Source organism: Scyliorhinus torazame, chromosome 24 (assembly GCF_047496885.1).
Source record: "Scyliorhinus torazame isolate Kashiwa2021f chromosome 24, sScyTor2.1, whole genome shotgun sequence".
In the NCBI taxonomy this organism is placed as follows: domain Eukaryota; kingdom Metazoa; phylum Chordata; class Chondrichthyes; order Carcharhiniformes; family Scyliorhinidae; genus Scyliorhinus; species Scyliorhinus torazame.
In genome coordinates, this window is record NC_092730.1 from 53,127,092 (window position 1) to 53,135,590 (window position 8,499).

The following is an 8,499-nucleotide window of genomic DNA, read 5'->3' on the forward strand; positions in this document are numbered from 1 at the left end:
GGAACGATTAAATAGAGCAGGTGAATTGGCTAGACAACATTTGAAAATTGAACAAAATGCGATGAAACGGGTAGCAGACAAGAAACCAAAGTTCGTAGTTTTACCAGTGGAGATAACGTTTTAGTGTTGTTACCAGTGGTAGGGGAGCCTTTAAAAGCTAGGTTTTGTGGACCGTATCAGATTGAAAGGAAATTAAGTGAGGTGAATTATGTGGTAAAAACACCAGATATAAGGAAGACTCACCGAGTGTGTCATGTGAATATGCTTAAAAGGTACTTTGAAAGGTAAGGAGAGAGAAAGGAGGTTTAAATGATTCTAACTCAAAGTGACAAACCAAATCCAGATGACTGTGAATTTGACATACCTCAAATTAAATTGGAAAATGAGGATGTTCTTAAAAATTGGGATGAATTGTGAAGTTACCTGCCAGAGGAAAAACGAACTGACCTGAAAGAGTTATTGATATCACATGGGCAAGTTTGTAGAGATAAATCGGGAAGTACTAAAATGGCTATACATGATGTAGATGTGGGAAATGCTGTCCCTATCAAACAACATTCATGTAGACTTAATCCTTTAAAATTGGCACAGGTTAACAGAGAGATTGATGTTATGCTGAAGAATGGCATAATTGAAGTGGGTTGCAGCCAATGGAGGTCACCCATAGTGATGGCACCTAAACCAGACGGGACCCAATGGTTGTGTGTGGTCTACAGAAAGGTGAATGCAGTTACAAGAACGGACTCTTATCCTATCCCAACATTGAGGGATTGCATTGAGAAAGTGGACAATCTGCTTTTACTTCCTACTTCCAGACATGGAAAGAGCATTTAAAGCGTCGTATGGAGTTCTTCGATCGACTTCAGGAGGCAGGTTTGGTGATAAACCTAGCCGAAAGTGAATTTGGAGGTTTCCTCGATTGGTCCCAGGAATGAGCGGGTTTTCTATTGAGGAAAGGAGAGGTGAAGAGTGACAGTTGGTTTGATTGAAGAAGATCAGATTTTGAATGGCCTTGACAAGGTGGACGTGGAAAGGATGTCTCTGCTTGTGGGTAAGAGCAGAACTACTGGGCAGTTAAAAACAAGGGTGTCGCCCTTTTCGGACGGAGATTTGGAAATTTCAATGCCCCTTTCTTCTCAGCATGAAAACTCCCCGCGGAAAGGCAGAATCAGACACACATTTGATCACATCATGATTAACATCACTCACACCTTAATCATGAGGCCACTGATGAAGTCTTTGTGGAGTCTGCACATCCTCCCCGTGTGTGCGTGGGTTTCCTCCGGGTGCTCCGGTTTCCTCCCACAATCCAAAGATTGGTGGATTGGCCATGATAAATTGCCCTTAGTGTCCAAAATTGCCCGTAGATAGAAAATACAGCACAGAACAGGCCCTTCGGCCCACGATGTTGTGCCGAACCGTTGTCCTAGATTAATCATAGATTATCATTGAATTTACAGTGCAGAAGGAGGCCATTCGGCCCTTTGAGTCTGCACCAGCTCTTGGAAAGAGTACCATACCCAAACTCAACACCTCCACCCAACACCAAGGGCAATTTGGACATTAAGGGCAATTTATCATTGGCCAATTCACCTAACCCGCACATCTTTGGACTGTGGGAGGAAACCGGAGCACCCGGAGGAAACCCACGCAGACACGGGGAGGACGTGCAGACTCCGCACAGACAATGACCCAAGCCGGAATCGAACCTGGGACCATGGAGCTGTAAAGCAATTGCGCTATCCACAATGCTACCGTGCTGCCCTTAAGAACAAATAAATCTACACTATATCATTTTACCGTCATCCATGTACCTATCCAATAGCTGCTTGAAGGTCCCTAATATTTCCGACTCAACTACTTCCACAGGCAGTGCACTCCATGCCCCCACTACTCTCTGGGTAAAGAACCTACCTCTGATATCCCTCCTATATCTTCCACCTTTCACCTTAAATTTATGTCCCCTTGTAATGGTGAGTTCCACCCGGGGAAAAAGTCTCTGACTGTCTACTCTATCTATTCCCCTGATCATCTTATAAACCTCTATCAAGTCGCCCCTCATCCTTCTCCGCTCTAATGAGAAAAGGCCTAGCACCCTCAACCTTTCCTCGTAAGACCTATTCTCCATTCCAGGCAACATCCTGGTAAATCTTCTTTGCACCTTTTCCAGAGCTTCCACATCCTTCCTAAAATGAGGGGACCAGAACTGTACACAGTACTCCAAATGTGGCCTTACCAAAGTTTTGTACAGCTGCATCATCACCTCACGGCTCTTAAATTCAATCCCTCTGTTAATGAACGCGAGCACACCATAGGCCTTCTTCACAGCTCTATCCACTTGAGTGGCAACTTTCAAAGATGTATGAACATAGACCCCAAGATCTCTCTGCTCCTCCACATTGCCAAGAACTCTACCGTTAACCCTATATTCCGCATTCATATTTGTCCTTCCAAAATGGACAACCTCACACTTTTCAGGGTTAAACTTCATCTGCCACTTCTCAGCCCAGCTCTGCATCCTATCTATGTCTCTTTGCAGACGACAACAGCCCTCATTACTATCCACAACTCCACCAATCTTCGTATCGTCTGCAAATTTACTAACCCACCCTTCAACTCCCTCATCCAAGTCATTAATGAAAATCACAAACAGCAGAGGACCCAGAACTGATCCCTGCGGTACGCCACTGGTAACTGGGATCCAGGCTGAATATTTGCCATCCACCACCACTCTCTGACTTCTATCGGTTAGCCAGTTCGTTATCCAACTGGCCAAATTTCCCACTATCCCATGCCTCCTTACTTTCTGCATAAGCCTACCATGGGGAACTTTATCAAATGCCTTACTAAAATCCATGTACACTACATCCACTGCTTTACCTTCATCCACATGCTTGGTCACCTCCTCAAAGAATTCAATAAGATTTGTAAGGCAAGACCTACCCCTCACAAATCCGTGCTGACTATCCCTAATCAAGCAGTGTCTTTCCAGATGCTCAGAAATCCTATCCTTCAGTACCCTTTCCATTACTTTGCCTACCACCGAAGTAAGACTAACTGGCCTGTAATTCCCAGGGTAATCCCTAGTTCCTTTTTTGAACAGGGGCACCCGTAGTGTTGGGTAGGGTTACTGGGTTATTATGGGAATAGGGTGGAGGTGTTGACCTTGCGTAGGGTGCTCTTTCCAAGAGCCGGTGCAGACTCGATGGGCCGAATGGCCTCCTACTGCACTGCAAATTCTATGATGAGTCATGATAAAACAGACAACATCTGCTGTGGTGTGTCAGTATTATTCCTGCCAATATCACATCTCCACTGACTGGAATGGGTTATGTTTTATTATCACGGTGACGTCATTTGGTAAAGTTAGAATCACAATATCCAGTAATACCCCACCGAGGGGCAATAAGGATATTTAACAATATCCAGTAATACCCCACAGAGGGGCAATAAGGATATTTAACAATATCCAGTAATACCCCACTGAGGGGAAATAAGGATATTTAACAATATCCAGTAATACCCCACAGAGGGGCAATAAGGATATATAACAATATCCAGTAGTACCCCACAGAGGGGCAACAAGGATATTTAACAATATTCAGTAATACCCCACAGAGGGACAATAAGGATATTTAACAATATCCAGTAATACCCCACCGAGGAGCAATAAGGATATTTAACAATATCCAGTAATACCCCACAGAGGGGCAAGAAGGATATTTAACAATATCCAGTAATACCCCACAGAGGGGCAATAAGGATTTTTAACAATATCCAATAATACCCCACAGAGGGGCAATAAGGATATTTAACAATTTCCAGTAATACCCCACAGAGGGGCAATAAGGATATTTAACAATATCCAGTAGTACCCCACAGAGGGGCAATAAGGATATTTAACAATATCCAGTAATACCCCACAGAGGGACATAAAGGATATTTAACAATATCCAATAATACCCCACAGAGGGGCAATAAGGATATTTAACAATTTCCAGTAATACCCCACAGAGGGGCAATAAGGATATTTAACAATATCCAGTAGTACCCCACAGAGGGGCAATAAGGATATTTAACAATATCCAGTAATACCCCACAGAGGGACAATAAGGATATTTAACAATATCCAATAATACCCCACAGAGGGGCAATAAGGATATTTAACAATTTCCAGTAACACCCCACAGAGGGGCAATAAGGATATTTAACAATATCCAGTAATAAACCACAATAGAAATCGAGACCCCAGTTTCCCCTCTTGGACGGGTGTGAACAATCCAACCAGACTATTTACAACCAGAGAAGAGGAGATTTACCCGGAGTCCTGTCTCCAGCTGCCTTTCTTCCTCCAGCTCCCTCCCTCTGTTCCTCCTTCACTCTCACACATTGTGCCATCCTTCGATTTCCTTCTCTTTACCCCTCCATGTCTCCCCCTTCCTCCCCCACTCCCCCTCTCTTTCTCGTTCTCTGGTCTCTCCCTTGTTTCCGGGCTCCCACTGACCCCGGGCTCGGGGACTCTCAGGCCGGCCAGGGCTCTTTAGCCGGCTCCATTCACAGCAAAAGTGACTTCAGTTTCTACAGTAACATCCACTCTCTCTGAAACCCACAAACTGAAATTCAGACTGCTGCTTAATACGGATCACTATAACTGTGTACATTGAGCAGAAAGAAATTGCTGTTGTTTGTAAACATTTCTTACTGACATCACTGTCATTCTGCTTTAACAGGACGAGGTTGTGTCTTCTGATATTTGAATCGATATTAAACTGTGCAAAGATATAAACTGAACGGTTAAATGTGAAATATCCTGAAAAGATTATTTACATTATGCTTCTAAACGGAGTCATTTCATTTCCACACAATGAACTTTGTCCAAATGTAAAATTGTGGAATCAGCTGTAGATAAACTCAGTCAGCCTGACGTGATTTGAACAAGCAACCTCCTGATGTGACAAAGAGTCATTAGACTCAAAACATTAGATTTTACTCTCCCTACAGATGCTGCCAGACCTGCTGAGATTTTCCATCGTTTTCTCTTTTGTTTCAAGCAACCTTCTGATCTGGAGTCAGACGCGCTACCGTTGCGCGACACGCTCAAGTGCTGGTCACTGAACCTTTCTCCTCATAGATTTATTCATTATGAGTCAATGACTGGTACTGCAGGTGAGGGTGGAATCCAGTCTCTGTCAGGTATTGGTGCCGAATATCAGTGTGGAAATCTTTCTGTATCTACCAATCACAATTACTGTTTGGGAAAAGTGGGATTAATTCAGTATCGGTGGGTATGAGTGTTTTTTGGGCTGTTGGGGCATTCAACAGCGGGTCAATGGTTCCCTGCTTGAACCACGCATAGAATGCATTGAGTTTATCGGCGAGGGGTGCGCTGCTGCGGGAGATACTGCTCGGCTTTGAGCCCGTTATGTTGTTTACACCTTGCTTCAACCGACGAGAGTCTGTAACGCTAGGCTGTGACTCTAGCTTGGTCTGATAGTCTCTCTTGGCATCCCGGATGGCTTTACCGAGGTTGTACCTGGATTTATTGTATAGGTCAGGGTCGCCTGACTTGAACACCTCGGACCTGTCCTTCTGGAGGGAGTCAATCTCCCGATTAAGCCATGGTTTCAGGTTGGGAAATGTATGCACTGCTTTCTTTGGCAGGCAGTCGTCCACACATTTGCTGATGAAGTCTGTGACGGTGGTGACATACTCATTTCAGTTAGTCGCTGATTTCTTACATATGGACCAGTCCACTGCTTCCAAGCAGTCACGTCAGAGCTCTTCTGCTTCCTCGGACCAGCACTGCATGAACTTCTTAGCCGGATTCTCCAATTAAGTTTCTGCGTGTCTGCCGGGTGAAGGAGCACCGTCTTATGGTCTGATTTTCCAAAGTGCGGCCGCGGGATGGAACGGTAGGCGCCCTTGATTTTTCAGGAGCAGTGGTCAATAGTGTTGTCCCCCCTGGGGGGACAGGAGATGTGCTGGTGGAATTTTGGCAGTACACTCTTGAGGTTGGCCTTGTGGAAGTTTCCGTCCACGATGAATGTGCTTTCAGTATGGACAGTGTTTGACTATTCACCACCAAGCCCTCAAACAAAAGCTAAAAATCACAGCATTTTCACTTCACCCACATCAAGTGGACCAAACAGAGACACAACAGACACGTTACAGACGAGGATGGGATTTGAAGCCACGTGCACAGAGCACAATGGATTATTGTGCATCACCTTAACCACGTGGTACAGCTGCTTTACTTCAGGGCCCTTTAGTATCCCTGAATCTAACTTCCTTGGGTTTCTTTCGCACAGGTGCTGATTTACAGTGTACCGTCAAAGTGTAAATACAAAATAAATCTCTGAGGAGAAAGGTTCAGTTATTAGAACTTGGGCTTCTGGCGCTAAGGTAGCGCGTCTGACTCCACAAGGTTGCGTCCAAATCACGTCAGGCTCCCGGAGATTTTCTGCAGCTGGTTCCAGGAATTTTTCTCTGCTTTGGAATGTTTTTGAAATGACTCCTTTCAAAAGCACAATTCAAATAATCTTTTCCGGATATTTCTGATTCAACAGCTCAGTTTCTCTTTTTGCACGGTTTAATATCGGATCAAATATCACGAGACTCAGACCCGTCCCGTTAAAGCAGAATGTCAGTGAGTTCAGTAAGAAATGTTTACAAACAACAGCAATTTCTTTCTGCTCAATGTACACAGTTGTAGTGATCTGTATTAAACAGCAGGAGCGGGAACCGCAGTCCGCAGTCTTCACCTTAACGGTGAGTCTGAATTTCAGTTTGGGGGTTTTCAGAGAGGGCGGATGTTATTGAGAAAACTGAAGTCACTTTTCCTGTGAATGGAGCCGGATAAAGAGCCCTGGCCGGCCTGAGAGTCCCCGAGCCTCCATGAATCTGAACAGCTCACAGAGTGAAGGGCTTTTCCACTTTTAAAATGACCATGTCCGGCAGCTGGAGCTTTCCCTTGTATTTTCTGGGATCTGGGGAAACAGCGGATCACCAAACAATAGAAGTGAAACACATATAATCGCAGTATTTATTCACATGGGCTAAACATCAGCTCGCAGATTCTCGCTGTTGGCCGCGTGGCCTAATGGATAAGGCGTCTGACTTCGGTGAATTTCAGTGATGATATCAGAAGATTGCAGGTTCGAGTCCTGCCGCGGTCGTTTTATACAGAAATCCGGTGGAACTTGCTGACAGCCGAGTTTTCCCTCCTCAGCTCAAACTTCCACCTGTCCATCCAAACACTGTTGGGGTTTTTTTGAATGTAATTTCTTGTAACTTTGTTCATTCAATTGTCTCTCATCTTAGTATTTTGTTTAGCCCCTAATGAATCCACAATATCTGTCTGATTTGAATAAAGTGTAGAATAAATGATTATGTATCAATCGGTTCAATACAATTCTGTGGAGGAAATTCGAATGTCCTCAGGAAGATGGATAGAGTCATAGATGTTTACAGCATGAAAACAGGCCGTTCGGCCCAGCTTGATCATGCCGCCCAGTTTCTATCACTAAGCTAGTCCCACTTGCCCGTGTTTGGCCCACATCCCTCTCTTATCCACCCTGCCCATGTAACTGTCCAACTGATTTTTAAAAATTGAATTGAATCTGGCAGCCCGTCCCAGATGCTCACCACCCTCAGCGTGAAGAAATTCCTGTCTGGTCTATTTAGTATCTCTCCCCTCTCCCCTTATACAAATGCCCACTAGTTCGAGACACATCTACCTTTGGGAAAATATGTCGACTATCTACCTTATCTATGTTCCTCATTATTTTATAGTTCGCTGTAAGATCACCCGTAAGCCTCTCACACTACAGGGGGGAAAGTCCCAGCCTATTCAGCCTCTCCTTATAACTCAGACGATCAAGTCCTGGTAGCACCCTCGTAAATTGCTTCTGCACTCTTTCTAGTTCAACAATATGCTTCCTATAATAGGGTGACCATAACTGAACACAGCATACCGTGTGCGGTCTTACCAATGTCTTGTACAACTTCAACAAGACGTCCCAACACCTGTATTCAATATTCTGACCAATAAAACCTAGCATGCTGAATGCCTTCTTCAGCATTCTGTCCGACTACGAGTCTATCTTCAAGGAGCTATGGACCTGTACTCCTTGATCTTTTTGTTCTATAACTATACCCAAATCCCTCCTATTAATTGAGCGAGTCCAGCTCTGATTGGATCAACCAAAATGCATCAAAGAACAAAGAACAAAGAAATGTACACCACAGGAACAGGCCCGTCGGCACTCCATGCCCGTGCCGACCATGCTGCCCGACTAAACTACAATCTTCTACACTTCCCGGGTCCGTATCCCTCTATTCCCATCCTATTCATGTATTTGTCACGATGCCCCTTAAATGTCACTATCGTCCCCGCTTCCACCACCTCCTCTGGTAGCGAGTTCCAGGCACCCACTACCCTCTGTGTAAAAACATGCCTCGTATATCTACTCTAAACATTGCCCCTCTCACCTTAAACCT

At 44.6% G+C, this 8,499-nt stretch overlaps 1 non-coding gene across 1 annotated transcript; it reads left to right on the forward strand.

The window, feature by feature from the left end:
- The first annotated feature begins 7,085 nt into the window (after positions 1-7,085).
- trnar-ucg (transfer RNA arginine (anticodon UCG)) lies at positions 7,086-7,175 on the forward strand. Its single transcript is given in 2 exon segments — positions 7,086-7,122; positions 7,140-7,175. It is a non-coding gene; the product is annotated as a tRNA-Arg (tRNA).
- The last annotated feature ends 1,324 nt before the right edge of the window (positions 7,176-8,499 follow it).